Raw genomic sequence first — 13,325 nt, 5'->3', positions numbered from 1 at the left:
CCCCCATGACTTGGGCCTCTCTCCTTCCTCTCCCTAGCCCACAGCACATGTTTTGGGAGATCTGTTGGCCAACAAAATGGCCAGGGTCAGCAAGCAGTCGAGGAGAGGTACCTTCCCGTGGGAGAAATCCCTCTCCTACCTCACCGTACCCCAGCTTGGACTGGATAATGTCAAAGCCAACTACAGCCATGGAGGGAGGCAGGGGGATTGTCACAGAGGGAAAAAGAGGGGAGAGAGCCAGGTCCTCAGTTCCTTACCCACCCCTGGTGGACAGCGACCACACCTAACAGTGCTGGACCACTGTCGCCCACTTGCCTTGTGCTCCGTCTCCACCTCACACCATGAGCAGAGATGGTCCCTGGGAAGAGGGGGCCAGGGAGGAGCTGAAATAGCTACCATCACCCAGCACCTCCTGTGTGCCAGGCACCTCACATAAAACCTGCCTTTCCTTATGTGCTCACTCACCGCTAAATGTGCAACATATATGAGCTCATTTAATTCCAAGACCCTGATGGGCCCTATTTTCCAGGTGGAGACATTGAAGTCCACAGAGGTTAGTGATTCATGCCCACAATCACACTCTGGTTAGTGGTGGAAATGGGATCTGGAGTCAAATATGTCAACCTGGGGAGCTGAGTTCCTCCCAGGGACCTTTTGAGACAGGGCTCTCTGGGATGGAGGGACATGCAACTTGGGGCCTGCATCCCAGGAAGCAAGCAAGCCTTGGTGCTCCTCAGCTGGAGTAGGTGTGGCCAGAGGGGCAGGACATTGCTGCTCTCTATCACTCCCCATAGATGGGGAAATTGAGGCTCTCAGAAGTCACGCACAGGGTCGGTAGATTCAGATCCAAGCCTGACCTCAGACCCAGGAACTCTTCCCTAGGAACAAGTCATCCTCACCTGGGCAGGAGGCAGCAGGCCCTTTCTGAGCCCCTAGACTGGCCAGGGACACAGGAGGCTGGAGTTCCCCATCTGGCCCAGCAGACTGCCTCCCAGGGCCAGAGAGAGCCCAGATACCTGCCAACTTCCAGCCCCTGCTTTGGCCAGTCAGGGGAGTGGGCCCTGAAGAAAGGACCTGGTCCCACAGGACTGGACCCTTCCCTGGGCTTAAGTCACCCAGAGAGCTGAACCCCATCCTACCCGCAATACAACACCTCTTCACCTGCAGGCACCTGGTGGATGAGACAAGGTCAGAGAGAGGATAATGCCAAATAGCATCATAGCCCTGGGGGAGGAGAAAGCCCCCTTCCAGAGTTGGGCCAGGGGCTCCTAGGATCCCATCCAACCTCCTGACAGTCAAGACCCTGGACCTCCAAAGGTCTATGATTCCAAGATCTCATGCTTCTGGGAACCTTACATCTGCCACCACTTTTGAGCACCAACTAATTACAACACCATGCCTACCTGCTCAGTTGCTCAGTTGTGTCCACCTCTTTGCTTCCCCTTGGACAGTAGCCCGCCAGGTTCCTCTGTCCATGGGATTCTCCAGCCAAGAATACTGGAGTGGGTTGCCATTTCCTCCTCCAGGGGATCTTCCTGGCCCAGGGACTGAACCTGCATTTCCTGCATCGCAGGCAGATTCTTTTTGGCTGTATTTACACACTCCCCCCTCCCCCCCCCCCCCACCATCCCAGCAAGAAGAGGATTTTAACCCACTTTTTCCACTGGAAATGGGAACCTGTCCAAGGCCAGCAGTGATGAAAGGCAGGTGGGGTCAGACTCTGGGGCACTGAGTGCAGTCATGGTGTAGTTAGCCCACAGCCCATGACTGCTCACAAATCCCACTGTCCCGTATGAGGCAGGGGGGAAGGCAGGGGATCTGCAATAGATCCTCTGACCTAGAAAACAAAGAGTCATGATTTCCTAGCCCTGGGCTTCTCCACTGAGAGTTCTCAGAGGATAGAAAGGAAGCCCCGACCCTGCTCCGCCCTCCAAGGCCTTCTCCAGGCTCTAAAAACAAGAGCTAAGACCTCTGAGGAGGAGCTGAGGGGCTCAGTCTCAAGGCCCCAGAAGCTGGGCCAGGAGCCTGGGGTTGCAGCCCAAGAGGTACAAGGGGCTGGCAGGGAGCCCAGAAGGCACTGCCACCCCTCTGCCTGCATGTGAGCAGGACACTGTTGGGCCCGTGCCACAGATGCAGTAACTCAGAAAGGAAGATTATGGGCTCAACTCTGCATCCTGGTTACAGGGTGCCCGCTCCCATCCCAGCTCTGGCCTTGAAAAGCTGTGGAGGTTGGGCAGGCTGCCTGCCGTCCCTGGCCTTGAATTTCTCTCTGCGCAGGTAACTGGATCATCCTCTCCAGCCAGGTTCCGGGGTCTGGTGCTAGAATCCTCAGAGTAACCCCGTACTCCGATTCAGGGGCCACTGGAAACATGGGCTGCCCACCTCCACTGTGGGCCCTGCCTCCAAACCTGCAAAGATCACCATTCAGGTAGCATCCTCGGTGCAGAAAAGAGGAGACTAGATCAGTGTGACCCCAGGTGCTCTGGGGCCAGGGCTGCCCAGTAGCCAGGAGGCTCTGCTGGCTTCTCCTACCTTCCCTCACTGTCCCTGGGAGTGACCTGGGCAGACAGTCCCACTCTGGCTGCACTCCCACAACCCCCGAGTCAGACAGCAAGATGGAGTAGTAACAGAATGCAGTTTGGTGTCACACAGCCCAGGTTCAAAGGCCACCCACCAACCCCCGAATTCCAGAGCAGTTTGGAACAAGTCTTTTAACTTCTCTCGACCTCCATGTCCTGATCCATAAATGGAGCCCACAAGCACGCCCCTTGGAAGCAGGGACAGATTTCCTTTTCTTGGGCTCTAAGATCACTGTGGATGGTGACTGAAGTCAAGAAATTTGAAGACGACTGCTTCTTGGCAGGAAAGCTATGACAAACCTAGACAGTGTGTTAAAAGGCAAAGACATCACTTTGCCAACAAAGGTCCATATAGTCAAGACTATGGTCTTTCCAGGAGTCATGCACAGATGTGAGAGCTGGACAAAAAAGAAAGCAGAGCGCTGAAGAATTGATGCTTTCAAACTGTGGTGCTGGAGAAGACTCTTGAGAGTCCCTTGGAAAGCAAGGAGATCAAACCAGTCAATCTAAAAGGAAATCAACCCTGAATATTCTTTGGAAGGAGCGATGCTGAAGCTGAAGCTCCAATACTTCGGCCACCTGATGTGAAGAGCCGACTCACTGGAAAAGACCCTGATGCTGGGAAAGATTGAGGGCAAGAGGAGAAGGGGGCAATAGAGGATGAAATGGTTGGATGACATCACCAATTCGACAGACATGAACTTGGGCAAGTTCCGAGAGATGGAGAGGGTCAGGGAAGCCTGGCGGGCTGCAGTCCATGGGGTTGCAAAGAGACACAACGTGGCGACTGGACGACAAACCACGCCCTAAAAGGAGGGGAGGCACGTGAACAGGGAAACCAGTGAGAGAATTGAGAGACTCTGCCCAGGCCTACCTGAACAGTCAGCCTGCCCCAGGTCCTGCCAACCTGACACCTCGGCTTCCACTTCCAATGCCTAAAAGCCACAGATGAAGAGGAAACCTGCCGTTTAAAATAAAGTGGAATTTGCCTCTCATTAAAATGAAGTTTGTCACTTCTATCATAAATTGTCCCTCTCAGCTGCAGAAAAGGTCCATTAACACATTATTTTTCCTTCTCCAAATGAGACGAGAGTGGGTAGGATTGAAAATCCCTGTGGACAGTTAAAAAAGCCAGAAAAGCCCTCTCCCCTACCACCTCCAGTTGCCCCCAAGAAGCCAAAAATCTCATTGTAATTATCTGTCTGGGAGCAGGGTAGGGGAGCGTCGTAGCACGGTTCGTTAAGTCGCTAATTAGCAGGAACCAGCTTTGACTGTAGGGGTTGGGGGCCAGAAGAGTGGGTTTCGTTCTCTCCCTCCCCCCCTGCTAGCCCCCAGCCTTGTACCCACCCAGTCTCACCTGGTTCCTGGGCACTTGCTCTCAGAGCCCAGGTCTCTGCAGTAACCCTTTTCCTCTGAGGTCTCAGCCTCCACATCTGAGCTACAGAGACTCATCCCTGTGACTGCTGAGGGCTCGTGGAGCCCTGGACACCGTCCCTGGGAGGCACTGGCACAGACAGAACGACAGAGCATGCAGGGGGCAGGCTGGCGGGGGCAAGGGGTTGCTTGGAGCTCTGAGCACTTCCAGTTCCGATGTTATAACAATGATGACCTATGTTTAATGAGCACCTACTACAGGCAGGGCTTGACAGATTGGACTCTTAATCTTGGCACAAGAGCCCCACAAGGTCATCCTGCCCAATGTCCTTTACAGGTGAGGAGGCTAGTCACTACAAAGTTGAGTGACAGCTACTAGGTGAGATCTGAAAAGAGGCAGGCCAAACTGAGCCTGGTGCCCGCCCACCCACCACACTTGGAGCCTGTGTGTCTCAGTCCCTGATTCCATGCAGGAAGGACGTGCAATTCTCCAGCACCTTCCAGTACAAATGGCCCTAGGAGATGGAAATACTGCTGTACCGTGATACACAGGGATAAAGGCACTTGTTTCAGGTCACGCAGATCAGGAGAATGAGGATTCTAAGAATATGGTCTCCTGCCCTGCACTCCCACTCCTGGGCATATACAGAGAAAAACGTGGTCCAAAGGGATTCATGCATCCCAGGGTTCACTGTAGCACTATTTACAGAAGCCGAGACATGGAAGCAATCTAAATGTCCATCAACAGAGGAATGGATAAAGATGTGATACAAACATACAATGGACTATTACTCAGTCATTAAAAAGAATGCCATTTGCTGCAACATGGGTGGACCAAGAGACTGTCATACTGAGTGAAGTAAGTCGGCAAAGAAAGAGAAATATCGCATGATATCACCTATATGCAGAATCTAAAAAGAAATTATACAAATGAACTTATTTACAAAACAGAAACAGGCTCAAAGACTTAGAGAACAAACTTACGGTTACCAAGGGTGAAGGGTGGGGAGAAGAGACAGTTAAGGAGTTTGGCATCAGCGTGTACACACTACTATACTTAAAATGGACAACCAACAAGGACCTACAATACAGCACATGGGCTCTGCTCAATTCTGTGTGGCAGCCTGGATAGGAGGGGAGTTTGGGGGAAATGGATACATGTATGTGTATGGCTGAGTCAGTTTGCTATGCACCTGAAACTATCACAATACTGTTAATCAGCTATGCATGCTAAATCACTTCAGTCATGTCTGACTCATTGCAACCTTATGGGCTGTAACCTGCCAGGCTCCTCTGTCCATAGGATTCTCCAGGCAAGAATACTGGAGTGGGATGCCATGCCCTCCTCCAGGGCATCTTCCCGACCCAGGGATCGAACCAGAGTCTCTTCTCCCACATTGGCAGGCAGGTTCTTTACCACTAGCACCCCCTGGGAAGCCCTAATTGGCTATGCTGCTGCACTGTGTTGCTCAGTCATGTCCAACTCTTTGCCACCCCATAGCTATAGCCCACCAGGCTACTCTGTCCATGGGGATTCTCCAGGCAAGAATACTGGAGTGGATTGCCATGCCCTCCTCCAGGGGATCTTCCCAACCCAGGGATCGAACCCAGGTCCCCACATTGCAGGCAGATTCTTTACAGGCTGAGCCACCAGGGAAACCCAAGAATACTGGAGTGGATAGCCTATCCCTTCTCCAAGGGAACTTCCCGAGCCAGGAATCAAACCAGGGTCTCCTGCATTGCAGGTGGATTCTTTACCAGCTGGGCTACAAGTGAAGACCCTAGTAGGCTATACCCCAATATAAAAGGTTTAAAAAAAAAAAAAAAAAAAACTTGGGCTTCTGCCCCTACATCACAGTCCTGGAAACTCACTTGCAGCCGCACAGCCCTCCAGAAGCCCTGCCCGGAGCAGAGCTCCCCTCCATTACCCTCACCCAGGAACCTGCCTGAGGCACAGCTGCCCTCCCTGGGCTCAGAGACCCTGTCTGTCCTGCCTATACAGTTGTCTCCAGGCCCCATCAGCCCTCCCTTAAATTCTGAGAGTACCCATCGGGTTCCTGCCAGCCCTCAGGCACAATATCCCTGCTCAAACCCACACTTCCACGGCTCCAAGGGGGTCACTGGGTCATGAGCTCTGGGACCTCCTCCAACCCCACCTGGAGCTCTGCCCACCCAGAGCCACTCTGCTTACTGCCCCAGCAGGTCTTCTTAGGGCTGCAAGCAGGCCCACGCCCTTTCTTGGGGAGGATGACCAAGTGGAGCTGGAGGCTGTGGAGGTGCAGTCTAGGAGGTGATGAGAGTGTGCAGGGAGGGTGCCTCCATTTCCCAGAAAGGTTTCTTGGTTCCTCAAATGGGCAGGGAAGTGTGGGCCTTCACTCCCCCGAAACTATGGCCATGCCAAACAGGTCTTTCTGCCCTCCTGATGCCCACTCTGTCCCAGCCAAGCCCTCCAGCCCCCTGCCCACCTTACCCAGGGCCTGCTGTCCGTCAAGCACCTTCCAGTTTAGATGGCACCTCAGAACCAAGGAGCAGCTGCTACTTGATTCCATTCACACCCCCGTGGATGCCAGAGATAGGGGGGCCTCCTGCGGGAGCCCAGCTCCAACCGCCCTCACCTAGTTAACACATACATCCATGCACACACGCTCATACACACAGTCCCAGGAGCCAAACAGTGAGCACCCACTACACACGCAGTCCATCTGCCACCCAGTTCAGGCCTCTGGTATTGGTAATGAGAGCAGCAGGCCAACAGGTCATGGGGCTGATGGCCACTCAGCAGCAGCAGATGAAAGCAAATTTCCTGACCCGGGCTGAGCCCTGACTCTGATCACAAGGATCACCGATGGGTGCTCCTGGGATCCTAGCCTCCCCCTTGCCCTGGGTCTAGCTGTCTGCAGAGGAAAGTGGCCAAGAGGGGTTAGAGTCAGTGCCTGGCATCGGGCCCTAAGGTTCTTCCTCAGCAGCTCCCAGCCCACAGCCTAAGTGCTCCTTGTCCCTGCCCAGAGAGGCCAAGGGCTCCATCTGAAGTCACAGAGCAAGTCAGGGACAAGCTGGCACTAGAACTCGGGCCTCCCATCACCTGGGCCTGGGACTCAGCTGCAGTGCATGCTGTGAGAGAGGCAGAGCCACAGGCCCGGCAGTCATCTCAGGGGCCATCTTATCTCCTAGAACCCAGAATGACTGTGCCTCAGGCCGAGAAGGGCAAGCCTCAAACCCACCCCTTTCTCCATCAGGATTTTCTTTTCTTCAGTCTCCTTGGCCATGCCCATTAAGCCCCTGCTTGCACGCTTCTGATGAGAGCAAACTCACTACCACCCAAGGTAGCCTGTCCACTTGAAGCTCTAATTGCTATCCCTCTCCCTGACCTGGCTCTCCATGGGGCAGTCCATGGCCACTGCAGGTCCGGGTTTGAGGAAAAGGCTCTGGCCCCTCAGATATTTCTGGACAGTAAGTGCAGCCCCTGAGCCTACCATCTTCCAGGTCCCAGTCCCTGCTTGCCTTCCACTTCCCGTTAGAGTCCCTGTGGGCCCAGGTGGAGACCCAGGCTGGAGCACCAATGGCTGGGTGGCTGAAGAGTAGCTCCTCACTCTCTCTGAAACAAGACAATTCAGGTAAATCCTTGGCCCTGGAAGCTCTGGCAGTGGGGATCCACCACACTCAGCCCTGAACAGGACCCTCCATACCAGGCACAACCGAGCTTCCCCAGTCATCTCCTCCTTCACACTAGACTCCCTGCTTCTTGTGATATGCCCTTCCACAGCCTGAGCCAAGGCTCTCTAGCACTCTGCCCTATGTCTGTGCCCCTCCAGGCCTAGAACAACCACTGTGTGGCTCAATGGGCAATTGAGTGCCCATTGCCAAAAAGTAAGGGAAGGCCCCTGACTCTGAAAATATCTCCCTGCCAGCTTAGCCTGGCTCTGAGGTTGGTGCTGGGCCAGAAGCCAGAGGCTGGAGGGTCTCCCCCAAACCCTGGGTAGCAGCAGGCACCCACTGTCCCCCTGGACACCCAGTTCCAAGCCCCCATCCCTCCATTAGCATCCCCGCCATGCCTTCATTAGCACAGCCGGCTGTCCCCGAGCCCCAGGCTTGCTGAGTTACAGTCCATCCATCCCTCCCAATGTCCTTGCCATTGCCACCACGGGCCCATATTACGGCACGCACATCTGTCAGCCTGTGGCCGCCACTACCGCCACTGTTTCCAGGGAGACAGTCTCCATTTATGACATTATCAAAAAGTCTGGCCCCTCCCTCCCCCTCCCAACCCTTACCCCTGCCTCCCTTTATGGGGATGAAGATTTTGGCTGTAAATATCACCACATGTCTTCTCTGCAGACTCTGACGGGGCCTGACTACGTAGGTGTGGCAGAGGAAGCCACAACCACAGCGCGCAGCCTCCACGTGCTAGTAGGTGCACTAAGGCCTCACTCTGGCTGCCCTGGCCACCCTCCCTGCTCCACCCAAGACCATCAGAGAGTACCCAGCCCACTGCTCATCCATGTACCCTCTGCTGCCATATAAGCCCTGAGGCAGAATCTGCTCACGGTGGAGGCAGGCTGGCGATGGGTCACCAACCCAGGGCTTTGGCTGCAAGGTGGGTAGAGAGCTAGCCCCGGGAAGCCCTCAGCTTGGAGGCCCCAACATAGCAGGCCCTTTACCCATCAGCTACCAAATCCTTCTCCCAGCAGCCCCGCAAGCAGCAGGTGTTAACAGGACAAAATCAAGCATCTAAAATCACACAGCTGGTCCACGGGGGAGCTGAGATTGGAAACCAGAACCAAGGACTGCAAAGCTCCTTCCACCACAGTCCTGATTCCTCCCACCCCACCATAGCCTGAGGGTTAAAATCTGACATGTTCTAAGCACTTTACATGTTTACATGTATTAATAATAACTTAAGCCTCACAATGGTGGCTCAGACAGTAAAGAATCTGCCTGCAATGTAGGAGACCTGGATTTGATCTGGATCAGGAAGATCCCCTGAAGAAGAGAATGGCAATCCACTCCAGTATCCTTGTCTGGAGAATTCTATGGACAGAGGAGCCTAGCAGTCTACAGTCCATGGGGCCACAAAGAGTTAGACAGAACTAAGTAACTAGTTGGACTTGACTGAATGACTAACACTTTCACTTTCAAGCCTCAAATGACCCTGTGAGGCCAGCACCACTAATATACCCATTTTTCAGACAGGACACTGAGGCATAGCCAAGGCCACATGGCTTACAGGTAGATGCATGCAAAGCCAGGCAGGCTGGCCCCAGAGCCCAGCTCTTAAGGCCTCTGCTCAGAGGAGTGGTCTAGGCTACCCAGGTGAGGGGTGGCTCTCCACAACCTTGGAGAGACTCAGTCCCTTCCCTGCACCCTCCCCACGGAGATGGGCCTTGCCATCTTTCTCTGAGATAACACTAGAGTAGTGAAGCCCAGGTGCTGGGCCTGACACATTGCAGGGATTCACCCCAGCCCTTCCCACCCCTAGTCCAGTCTTAGTCGCAGAGAGATCATGAGGAGCAAATGTTCAAGATTTACTCAACTATCAAGGGCCAGGAAAGTGGTACATGGAAATATTGTCATTATTATTGTCATTGTGATCATCACAGTGGAGATTTGATCCCATCACTGTGGGGTTTCTGACCTCACGCCCCACAGGGGTGGTACACACAGGACCCTGGAACACTGAGGGTGCTTCACAGACTCTCTAGGCCTGTTAACAACTGTATTCATTTCCAAGGGCTGCTGCATAAATGACCACAAACTTGGTGACTTAGAAATTTATTCTCACACAGTGCTGGAGGTCAGAATTCTAAAACTAGTTTCACTGGGCCGAACTGAAGGTGTCAGCAGGGCTGGTCCTCTCAGAAGGCTATAGGGGAGAATCCATACCTGGCCTCTTCCAGCTTCTGGGGCCACTGGCATTCCTTGGCTTGTGGCCACATCACTCTACTCTCTGCCTGTGTAGTCACACAGCCTTCCCCTCTCTGTAGTCAAACTTCCTTCTGCCTCCCCATTATAAGGACATTAGGGGATTGCATTTGGGGCCCACCCACTCAGTGCAGAATGATCTCTCCATCTGAAAATCCTTAATTTAATAACATATGCAAAGATTTTTTTTTTCCATATAAAATAACTTCCACACGTTTTAGGGATTAGGTCATGGACATCTTTGGGAGCCATCATTTAGCCTAAAACAGTCACCAGTTACCAACTCAACACCCCTCCTAGACAATTAGCAGGGACATCAAAATTCACATGACCACAGCTGAATGCTTTATTTTACCCCAAGCCTGATCATGCCCACGTCCTCTTTTAAAAAGTAGTTATACTCCCATCTGCCCAGCTGTTGAGGCCAAAAACCATGGGGTCAACTCTTTTTTTTTTTAATATTTATTTATCTGGCCACACTAGGTCTTAGTTGCAGCCCTCGGAATCTTTGATCTTGAATGTAGTATTCGGGATCTTTAGTTGCAGCATGTGGGATCTAGTTCCCTGACTGTGAATTGGCATTGGGAGCATAGAGTCCCAGCCACTGGACCACCAGGGAAGTCCCAACGGGGTCAACTCTTAATTCCTCCCTTTCTCTGCCCCAGAATAGCTGATCCACCATCTGCAAGTCTCACTGGATTTCCGTTCAAAATCGATCCAGGATCTGACCACTTCTCACCATTTGCACAGCTGCCACTAGGCTCAAGACACTGCCTGTCTCTCCTGGATTACTGAAGCAGCCTCCTCCCTGGGCACCTGCCTCCATAGTGTCCCCAACACAGCAGCCAGAGGGACCCCGAAAACCCAAGTCACACTGTCAAAATGCTGCAGGAGCTCCCATATCACTCAGAGCAAAAGCCTTACAACAGTCTGCAAGTTCTGACCCCATTTGCTCTCAGACATCAGTTCCCATACCCCTCTCTCCCTCTCCTGCCTCTTCTGCCACTCAGGCTTCCTCCCTGTCCCTCTTACAGGCCAGGCAAGGGCTGGGGGTCCTTGTTCCCTCAGCCTTGAACGCTCTTCCCAAGTATCTACACAGCTCCCTCACCTTCTTCAGGTCTTTACCAAAAATCATCTTCTCAATAGGCACCCTCACCACTAACATTTCCTTTTTTCCTCCTCCCTGATTTGTTTTTTCCCCTTGACTTTATCACGATCTAACGTTTTGCTTATGCAGCTTGTTTAATGTCTGTCTCCTCTGCTAGAATGTAAGTTCTGTGGAGACAGCCTTTTAGGTCCTAAAAAGTGCCTGGACAAGTTCAGTTCAGTTCAGTCGCTCAGTCGTGTCTGATTCTTTCAACCCTATGGATGGCAGCACACCAGGCTTTCCTGTCTATCACCAACTCCCAGAGCTTGCTCAGACTCATGCCTGTCGAGTCGGTGATGCCATCCAACCATCTCATTCTCTGTCATCCACTTCTCTTCCTGCCTTCAATCTTTCCCAGCATCAGGGTCTTTTCCAATGAGTCAGTTCTTCGCATCAGGTGTCCAAAGTATTGGAGACAAGCAGGTGCTCAATAAATATTCATATCAATTCACTCCACAGACAATTATGGAGGCACTGGAGAGGTACCAGGACCAAGTGGTGAACAAGACACATCCCTTGACAAGGACCATCCAGGGTGTCAAACACAGTGACAGGGAAGCATAGAGTAACATGGAAGTTCAGTTCAGTTCTGTGAACTAGGAGTTCATTAGCTAGATGAGGAGACAGCGTTATTCCTGGCAAGAGGAACAGCAGGTACAAAAACAAAGAACAAAAGACCTGTTGATGGAACAGGGGAGAAGGCAGGAAATAAGCCTAAGGTGTGAAGCAAGGTCCAGTTCAAACAGCCATGGAGAGCAAGGCAAGGGAGTTGAACTTCTCCCTGTAAGCAGCGGCAAGGACTGAAGGGAAGGATGTGGCAGGTATAGGGGTCTGGAGGCTCCGCTGCCGCAGATGTCTGGCAAGCAGCCTAGATGCGGGGAGAGGTTGGGGTACAGGGCCCACCAACCAGGCGCCAGGGGAAGGAGTAGGAAATTTCCTCAACTTGTGGCCTCAAGACACAGTGACATACTGGGGCCCCCAGTATGCCCAGAACTGTGCTGGGGGAATATCTTGGGGAAAATTAAAGCCAATAGTTTACAACAGATGCTGGACTGTGCAGCTTTAATGGATCCAGGGGACAGGACAGCAGGGTGGCATCATAGACTGAATTGTGTCCCCCAAAGTTCATGTGCTGAAACCCTAGCCCCCAGCATGAGTGTATTCAGAGTAAGGAAATAATTAAGGTTAGAGAAAGTCATAGAGTAAAGCCTTAATCCAATGCCTGGAGAATCCCATGGACTGTAGCCTGCCAGGCTCCTCTGTCCATGGGATCGCAAGAGTCAGATAGACTTAGCGACTAAACCACCAGCACCTTAAAGGAAGAGACACCAGAAACCCCTCCCTCCCCATCTCTCCCCCTCTCCACGCCCCCTCCTCACTCACTCTGCCTTATGAGCACACAGTGAGAAGGCAGCCACTGCAAGCCAGGAAGAGAGGTCTCACCAGAACCTGACCATGCTGGCATCCTGATCTCAGACTTTCAGCCTCAGAACTAAAAGAAAACACATTTCTGTCGTTTAAGCTACCCAGTCTATATCAAATCCACCCAGTCTTTTGTTAGAGTTGTCAAGCAGACTAAGACAAATAGCAAAGTCAAGGAGAGCTTCCTGGAGGAGACAAGGTTTGGGGCCATCCTAGGGCTTAAAGACAAGTCAGATCCTGGCTGGCTGGACCTGGGGTCACACAGCAGACTCCAGCCAAGGCCCTGCTTCATCAGGCCTGCAAAGTCTCGGCAGCTTCTTTGGGGTTTCATTCCTCTGCTGAGGAGCACAGAGATAGTTGTGGGATTGATGGAACTTTGCAGCTTCCATAAAGTATAACCAGACCCCTCAAGATGGGGTTAGGAGGTCAGAATATTAAGGTTCCTAAGCACCAGATCCCTGCATCCCTATTCTGCTCCCGTGAAAGGTAACTCAGCCTTATCTGGGACAACCAGGAGTTAACATGCCAAGGTCCCCCCCCAACTCAGGCTCCCACCCTATGGAGGCTGCCTACAAGTGGAGACCTGGGTGGGGCTCTGAATGACAGGATATGCAAAAAGAGAGAGAGAGAGAGAAGAGAGAGGTCTACAAATGAATATACATTTTTATAAGACATGTTTAATTAAAGTAGATTAAAATTAATTTGCTTTAAGAAAATTAGAAGTGCCCTAGAGGATTTCAGAAGCAGGACAAAGTCCCTGAATCCAGAGGCTCCACAGAAGGGCCTGGAAGTGGGGTAAGAAGGAGGGCACTCACACCTTTCCCTGGTGGTTCAGATGGTGAAGAATCTACCTGCCAATGCAAGGGACACAGGAGACATGGGTT

At 52.5% G+C, this 13,325-nt stretch overlaps 1 protein-coding gene and 1 long non-coding RNA gene across 7 annotated transcripts in view; one reads left to right on the top strand and one right to left on the bottom strand.

Annotated features, from left to right (window-relative positions):
- LINGO1 (leucine rich repeat and Ig domain containing 1) overlaps window positions 1-13,325 on the bottom strand; it is a 213,411-nt gene that overhangs the window by 164,410 nt on the left and 35,676 nt on the right. The window lies entirely within an intron of this gene.
- Window positions 8,256-8,818, top strand: LOC110124885 (uncharacterized). The gene is made up of 2 exons (XR_002309907.2): window positions 8,256-8,547; window positions 8,642-8,818. It is a non-coding gene; the product is annotated as an uncharacterized lncRNA (long non-coding RNA).

Source organism: Odocoileus virginianus, chromosome 16, assembly GCF_023699985.2.
Source record: "Odocoileus virginianus isolate 20LAN1187 ecotype Illinois chromosome 16, Ovbor_1.2, whole genome shotgun sequence".
Taxonomy (NCBI): Eukaryota; Metazoa; Chordata; class Mammalia; order Artiodactyla; family Cervidae; genus Odocoileus; species Odocoileus virginianus.
This window is presented reverse-complemented; position numbering and strand designations above follow the sequence as displayed.